This window comes from Triticum dicoccoides, chromosome 7A (assembly GCF_002162155.2).
Source record: "Triticum dicoccoides isolate Atlit2015 ecotype Zavitan chromosome 7A, WEW_v2.0, whole genome shotgun sequence".
Lineage (NCBI taxonomy): Eukaryota > Viridiplantae > Streptophyta > Magnoliopsida > Poales > Poaceae > Triticum > Triticum dicoccoides.
Window position 1 is genome coordinate 661,103,420 of NC_041392.1, and position 8,658 is coordinate 661,112,077.

Genomic DNA, 8,658 nt, shown 5'->3' on the forward strand with positions numbered 1-8,658 from the left:
GGACAGAGTAAGTGCCTCTCAATCATATTTTCAACACATGACAACATTTTGTTATTGTACACATGGCAATCCTTTGATTTTTTTGCAGTAGCTGGATCCTTCGCGGAAAGGGCCGTAAACCGAACGGCCTTATCACTGTCCTGTTGAAGGAGTTTTGGCCTGGCCTATTCTGCCCGCAGCCAGACAAGGACCCGCAGTTGCGGGTTTTGGCCACAAGCTGGGCCCACTATGAGGCTTGCAGCAACGCGGAGTACGAGACGGCCGCTAAGGCCGTGATCACCAAATTTTGGGTAAGTTCTCTTCTGAATCACTTGTCTTCAGTTTCGTTCATAGTTTATCATTGAATCACTCAACTCATGCCTTGTTTGCTTCTGGTTTATGCATGATTGCAGCAACTCTATAGAGTTCTTGACGAGCACAAGGTCAGAGCCGACGTGGTCTTGCTTGCGGCTGCAAAGAAGAAAGCTCGTCAGTTGCAGTACGAGGTGCGCTGGGTTGCCGTCTCGCAGTACTACCACATCTACCTGCAGCAAAAGATGACCAAAACTCAAGCACAGAGGCAACGACTTACCTTGAATAGGGAGCAGTTCATGATGGTAACTGTTACTAACTTTTCATTGTTTCAAGCAGTCAATTATATGTTTCGTGCTCACATGTCATGCTTCCAAAATTTTCATAGGTTGTTCCTCGTTGGTGCTATGGAAGGCATGACGGATGGGCGAGTTTGGTGGATCGGTGGCTCGGCGACGATGCAAAGTTTGCTGCCAAGAGCATCAAGGCCCGGGCTAACCGTGGAAAAGACGAGACACACGGCCAAGAAAACAGGAACCACTGGGGCTTCAAGGTCATGAAGGTATATCTATATGCATGATGCATTTTTGTTCTTCTTTACCGTCATGTTCTTATGTATGGCTAACTTCTGTTTGACGTTGCAGGAGGACAAGTTGAAGAGGCCGCTCTCACACATTGAGTCGTGGAAGCTGGCCCGCGAGCGGAGTGATCCCAAGGACGGCGAGAGCCAGTACTACGGCAAGACCGATGAGCACCTGGAGTCTTACACTCAGAACTATCAGAAGTTGCATCCGGATGTTCCTGTTCCTGAGGTCGCCCAGTCTCAGTTCGACGACACGGCGGTGGTGGCCATCCAGGGGAAGTCACATGGCCGGTATCCGTGTTTCGATGGCTTGATCACTCCTTCGATCTTGTACACACGGCTTCGGGCTACCAACCCGAGCCAGTTAGAGAGTACGGGGCGTTCACAGACTCCCTTAGCCCGCCAGCATGCTGTAAGTACTTCCCCTTTATCTTCTTTCTCTCTAGCATTCTCAGTTTATTTTCAGCATCGCGCATTTAGAAACAACCTAAATTATGTAGGCATATAAGGCCTTTGTCGAGCATAGGAATCTTGAGGTACGAGAGTACTTGCAACGAGTCAAGGCAAACGATGATTACAACCGTCAGATGATGACGGTTAGTTTTGCCCTCTTAAAACCAAGCTAAATTTTTGCACTTTCATTCCTTCTGACCTTTTAATTTGCTTGTTTAACTAACATCTAGGCTAAGTTGGCGTCTTGGACTAACCGCATGAATCCACCATAAATGGGACCCCCACCACCACCTGCGGGAGAACCCCCCACATGTGCCCACGTTCGATGAATGGGTGGCACTAGGCAGTGATAGTCTGGTTAGTACATTTGCCTAACTACTGACAAACTAGTTCTCGTTCATTCAACACTATCATATCATATTTATCGTTAGAATCTTCTCTCAAACATGTAGGGGACCGGTGGCTCGACTCCTGCTTCGTCGACCCCAGTCACTCCGATCTGGCAGAGTGATGGTGGTCGCGGTGGCGGTTTTGGCGGAGCTGGTCTTGGCGGTGGTGGTTTTGGCGGAGGTGGTCTTGGCGGCGGTGGTTTTGGCGGCGGCGGTCTTGCTTGATGTTGATGATGATACCCGTGCATGTGGCCATCGTGCCATACATTTCATGTCCTACTTATGTTTCATGTCTTGCACTACTTATGTTCATGAACTTTCACCGGTGATGATCTTTAGATAATGAACTTGAGTATGTTTAAATGATGATGATGAACTTGAGTATGTTTAGATGATGAACTGTCATATTTCTGCATAATTCCATATTTTTCTGCTTTAAATGTTGTCAAATGAATTGAAAAAGAGAAAACAGGAAAAAAAACTATGCCTACGGCATAGATGGCCCAGGACTTCCCAATGCGTGCCCATGGCAGGGCTATGCCTAAGCCGTCGGCAGCCAGGAGGTACCAGGCGGCGACACGTGGCACAGCTATGCCTACGGCAAAGCCGTCGGCATAGATTTTGTCTATGCCGATGGATTTGCCGTAGGCATAGCCCTGCCACCACGAGGCATCACGGAAAGCCACGTGGCAGAGGTATGCCGACGGCCGTCGGCATATCCCTGCCACGTTGCTTCCCGTGATGCGTCAGCGTTTTTGACGGTGCCATCCGTTGCCGTCAGGCGAAAAACACTGCCGACGGCTAAACTATGCCGACGGCCGAGCGTCAGCCGTCGGCATAGGGACATATACCGACGGCTATACTCTGCCGACGGTCTGACAAGACTACGCTGACGTGATCTACACCGACGAGGCTATGCCGACGGCAGCCGTAGGCTAGATCTATGCCAACGGGAAATGACCTATGCCGACGGCCAGGGCCGTTGGCATAGGCCGCGAGTCCGGTAGTGATGGACGGCTAACTAGTTAGCCAGGCAACAAACTAGCCCAATTCATCACCTTACCTATGTGTGGCCTGTACATGCAGCAAAACACCAGACCACGATATTGCATGCGTTACGGCCGGCCTGCCCTGTACTCTGCTGATTTGAAAGAAATAAAAACAATCGACTGATCCAAATTGGTGCAAGTCAATTCTCATATAAAATCAACTGAACCAAATTGGTGCAAGTCAATTCTCGTAGAAAATCGACTTGTCCCAATTAATTTTTCAGGCGACTTGGGCCTAGCCAGTCCCATCCACAAATCAGTAGATGTAGTATGTGGAGGACTCAGCAGCACACTGTCGCCGCTCTAGCGGTGGACCAATTCAAGGCCACACCAGCCATGCAATCAAAATACTACTGGTCTGTAAATCTAGAACGCACGAAAAGTAGTAGAACTCATGGTCATAGGTTATTAATATGCCGGGGATCACCGCGAGAGATCATATTTCTTCCTGAGAATTCACCGGCGAACTGATGGGCTTCATCATGTCACTGGTCACTGCCACTTTCATAGCCCTTGCCTTGTGCTTCGCCCCTGCACCGGGCGCAGCGGCGACACTCTCGGCGCGGCGTCCGCTGCGGGGCAACGACACGCTGGTCTCGGCACAGGGCAAGTTCGAGCTCGGCCTGTTCAGCCCCGCTGGCAGCTCCGACGGCAGGCTCTACCTCGGAATCTGGTACAAGAACATCCCCGTCCAGACCGTCGTGTGGGTCGCCAACCGCGTGACTCCCTTGTCTACTGTCGTCTCTGCCGAGCTCCGTGTGTCCCCTGATGACGGCAACCTCGAGCTCGTTGGTCCCACCAACGCCTCCGCCTCGCCGGTGGTCGTGTGGTCTTCGAACCTGTCGTCGTCGTCGCGCTCTAACACAGCAGAAATCCGCGACAACGGCAACCTGGTCCCAGGGCCGGTCCTGAGATTTTGGGGGCCCGGGGCGAAACTAAAACTCGGGCCCTTAGTATAAACAATATTCTAATAATAATGACTATGTATGCATATGAAATTTTACGAATAAACGCTTAAATGCATCCAAACAATATACATATAACACATATATATATATTGCTAATATATAAAATAATTATACATGTTACCTTTTAAAAATTATGACAGTCTTCAATGCAAAGTCACTTATGAAGGGGTCGACATCAATCTCTTCCAGTAAATTCGTGCTGATGCATAATGTTAGCAAACCATTAAAAATCTCTTGAGTCATCGTTGATCTCAAATAGTTCTTCAATAATTTTAACTTTACTGTAAATAAGATGATAAGCTATAGATTATAGAAGCATTAGGATAAAAATTGACTTCCCTCGTGTGCTAGAAAAACACAATAGTATACATTGCACCATCTGAGAAAGCGAATTTCATAATTTTTAGTTAAAAAACCGCAAAACTGGATGTGCATCAACACTAGCTGATTGTGTATGTGCACCTGTTTGTAATCCCATAAGAACTTACATTTTTATCACCGGTATTGATGTTAACATTTCCTCTTGTTCTCATTCAGCATTCCCATCAATTTGTTCCTCTTCCTCCACAACAACTATCGTAATTCACCATCTGAGTTCAATGAAGCACCAGTATTACTCTTGAAAATTTTATCAAGAGCACATCTCTGACTGTATCAAGTCATCCACACACTAATGGAATCAAAGGTTGATTGGTGCCAGCTATGCACCATATATCCGAAGGATAAATTACGTAATAGAAAGTACTAAACATATAGGAAGTAGAGATTGGGGAACAGTAATAATATAGCGTACTACCTTGGATGGATCCAATCGGCTTTGGTTGTAGGGCCTTGAGCGAAGAGCATCTGGCTGTAGCAATCGGCGAATCGGCAAATCAACCATGTTTGTATCTGCATGTTCTGTGCTTGAAGGCGAGAGAGCAAAGCGGCTTCGCGTGTTGAGTACTGAACTGGCCCCAGAAACAAAAATCGGCACCAACGAGACGGCGAATTAGCGATCAGAATTAGGAATGACATTACTAGAAAAGGAACATGACGTTTTTACCGTATTTATTATCGCGAAAAGAACGGCGTAGGATCTGGGATTGCTTCGTCAAGAAAAGAAAGAATCGCTATGTTTGCCATTGACTGCGTCCCATGCTTGGTTACTTGCCTGGGTCACGGCCCATAGTTTCTTACTAACCTGTAGGCAGGCTACTGCACACTTGGGGAGGGGCCCCTGGACGTTGGGGGCCCGGGGCGGCCGCCCCCCCTGCCCCCCCTTAGGGCCGGGCCTGCCTGGTCCTTGTGGACGGCGGCAACTCCTCCAACGTGATGTGGCAGAGCTTCGACCACCCCACGGACACGCACATCTCGGGGGCATGGCTCGGTGAGAACAAGCTCACCGGCGAGTACCAGGCGCTGACATCGTGGCGGAACGCCCAAGACCCCGCGCCGGGGATGTTCACCGACACGGTGGACCCCAGTGGCACCAACGATTTCCTCTTCATGTGGAACCGGTCCCGTATGTACTGGCACACCGGCGTCTGGACCGGCCGCATCTTTGCGGCCACACCGGAGGCGACGAGAAACGACCTCTTCAACCAGACGTATGTCGATACGCCGGCATATCGGCGCGTCACCAACGTACTCTACAACAACGCGACCATCACACGCACGGTGCTCGATCTCACCGGCCAAGCAAAGCTGTACATCTGGGTGTCCGCGAGCCAGAGTTGGCAACTCTTCTGGACGGCACCCACCGTGCAGTGCGACGTGTACGCGCTTTGTGGCACGTTCGGCATCTGCGACCCGAGGAGACAGCCGCCATGCCGGTGCCCCTCCGGGTTTGCTCCGGTGGCTGGGGGGAACTGGTCTCTCAGCGACTGGAGTGGTGGCTGCCACCGGAGCATACCGCTCACGTGTGCGCGCAACGGTTCGACGACAGACGGGTTCCTAGCGCTGCCGGAAGTGAAGCTCCCCGAAGACTCGCTCGCAGTGGCTGCCGCCCAGAGCAAAGCAGAGTGCAAGTCCACTTGCCAAAAGAACTGCTCTTGCCAGGCCTACGCCTTCTCGGCCAGGGGGTGTGCCCTCTGGCACGGGGAGCTCGCAATCTTCAGCAACTCTACATGGACTCCGGCGTCTCTGGGTCAGACCTCTATCTCCGGCTTTCAGAAACAGGATTGTAAGATCTGCATGGCGCAGAGAGGAAGAAATGGAGGAGAACATTATGTCTTGTTCTTGCCATCCCATTGGCCAGTGTTGCAGCATTGGGCGCGACGGCCATACTAGCCTGGAGGATTCTTCTTGCTCGTACGAGGAGACTCGCTAGTACGACAAACGGGAATGGTTGCTCATTGGCCGTGTATAGTTACGGTGACCTTCGTGCTGCCACGAAGAACTTCTCAGAGCGACTGGGTGGCGGCGGCTTCGGCTCGGTGTACCGCGGTGTCCTGGAGCAGCAAAAGGGAGACAACAGGACCCATGTCCTGGTGGCGGTCAAGAAGCTGGAAAGCCTTGGACAAGGCGACAAGCAGTTTCGGACGGAGGTGAGCACGCTGGGCTGCATCCAGCACGTGAACCTCGTCCGGCTCCTCGGCTTTTGCTCGTCCGGGGAGGAGAAGATGCTCGTCTACGAGTACATGCCAAGAGGCTCCCTCAACGGCCTCCTCTTTCGCGATGGTGCGTGCCTGAGCTGGCATGATCGGTACTACATCATGGTCGGCGTGGCGAGAGGGCTGGCCTACCTGCACCTTGGCTGCCATGAGTGCATCATACACTGTGACATCAAGCCCGAGAACATCCTGCTGGATGAGGATATGTCCCCGAGAATCGCCGATTTTGGGATGGCACAGCTGGTTAGGAGGGACTTCAGTCGCGCGTTGACCACGATGCGGGGCACCATCGGGTACCTGGCGCCAGAATGGATCTCCGGGCAGCCTATCAGTGCCAAGGCGGATGTCTACAGTTTTGGGATGGTGCTCTTCGAGCTCATCTCTCTCTGGACGACGAAACTCTGAGGGGTCCAGTGAGGTGGAGGCGGCAGAGAGCGGGAATAGTGATTTGTGGACCTTCTTCCCGGTGTGGGCAACCGGAAAGATTGTTGAAGGGGAGGTGGACGTCGTGGCTGACCCGCGGCTGCATGGCCAGGTGAGTCCTGAGGAGCTGGAGCGGGCGTGCAGGGTGGCGTGCTGGTGCATCCAGGACGAGGAGGCGTCGCGGCCGACCATGGCGCAGGTCGTGCAGGTGTTGGAGGGCATGGTCCATGTCCACGCGCCACCGGTGCCACGAGTGCTACAGCACATCGTCACATGAGGTCACATAATTTACACGCCGCGGCCGCCCAAATCTTTTGATGAGTGAGTGAATCGATTTTAGAAGAGGACAATTGTACGAGCGTACACGTCATATGTGCCGACTGAAATTACTGGTTTCGTCGCCACAAAGACTTGTGGACACTTTGGGAACGTCGATGGTGATACAGAGAATTATCGTGCCATTCAAGAATTTTGAGAACCGCCACCGGTGACATGAAAAATTGTTCTAATACTATGTTTCCCACCAGGATGATTTGTATGGTCTCGAAATTATCTAGTGAGGCTACGATTCAAATATCGTACAAATCAAAGTTTGTTTACACCCCAACCGTTACTTAAGCGAGACAGTATAGTCTTTTTTGATCAAAAGGGGTTTCCCCCCACCTCATTTTTATTAGGAAAACGGGGCAACGCAAGTTTCCATGACTGTTACAAGCGATCGGGTCTACCCAAAATGTTAGACCGGAGAACATAGCAATGCAAAGCTGCGGCCTAAACGCGCTAAACTGAACCGTATTATCCAACTGCCAACGAGAGCGTCTAATGCCACGCAGGGCAAACAACAAAACCATCAGCCAAACCAAAATAGAAAGTTTCACAGAGAATAGAGTGACCACCAGCCCCCCTTTTCCTCAAATCAGCCTGAGTGAGCCTTCGTCACTCTGCCCCGGGTCTTCTTCATGCACGCTCTCAATTCCCAACCCAGTCGATCCTGAGCAGCTTGCCTCTTCGCCGGTCCAGGAGCTGGAGGCAACATTGTAGCAACATTGATTGATCACCCCTGGGAAGAATCTTCCATTGATGTAGAGACAAGCTGATCTTCTCCAAGATTACTCGAGTGCTTGTCCACGGCACGCCCTGAAAACAAATATTATTACGCATAGTCCAAATGCCCCAAATGGCAGCAACACAAGCAATATTAACGACAGTTTTCTTGTTGTTCATACTTCAAACCGAAGACAGCTCACACTACAAAAAAAGACACTTTCGTGATGATATGTGTTTGTTACAGTAGGTCACGTTTTCTGTCATGCATTTACACCCATGACAATTTTATAACAGAATCAAGATAGTGATACCTATGTTGTCGTAAAAGTGTTCCATGACATTACCAAAAATATTATCACGGAAGTGTCCATTGCCATGACAATAAACCCTGCGTCATAGAAGTGCTTTCGTCAAGGGTGACCGACACGTGGCATCCACCGTAACGGCTCGCCATTGCGCTATCGGATCCGGTTTTGGATCCGATAACCCGTTAACAGCCCCGACCAATGGGGATTTTCCACATGTAAAATCATCATTGACTGGAGGAAACACGTGTCGGCTCACCGTTAGGACATATATCATCCACTCATTGGACCGAACGCGCCTATGATACATCGACACGTGGCACGACCCAACAGAGGCCCATTCCTGTGAAAAGGCCGGCCTGTTTGACTTGGTCAAAAGGCCGGCCCGTTTGGGAATGTCTTCATTCGTCTATGTTCGTTTGTTTACGTGTTGTATCCTTTCGATCTACGCTTCTCTTCGTCGGTGGCGGTTGCTCTTCTGGTGCATTGGTCCTACGGACCCTTAGCACAACGACTTCCCGACTGTCTACTAAAACAAGGATTGCTCGGTTCTGAT

General features: G+C 50.7%; 1 pseudogene; it reads left to right on the plus strand.

Moving 5' to 3' along the window:
* Nucleotides 1–3,241: 3,241 nt before the first annotated feature.
* Nucleotides 3,242–7,027, plus strand: LOC119334397 (annotated as a pseudogene).
* The last annotated feature ends 1,631 nt before the right edge of the window (nucleotides 7,028–8,658 follow it).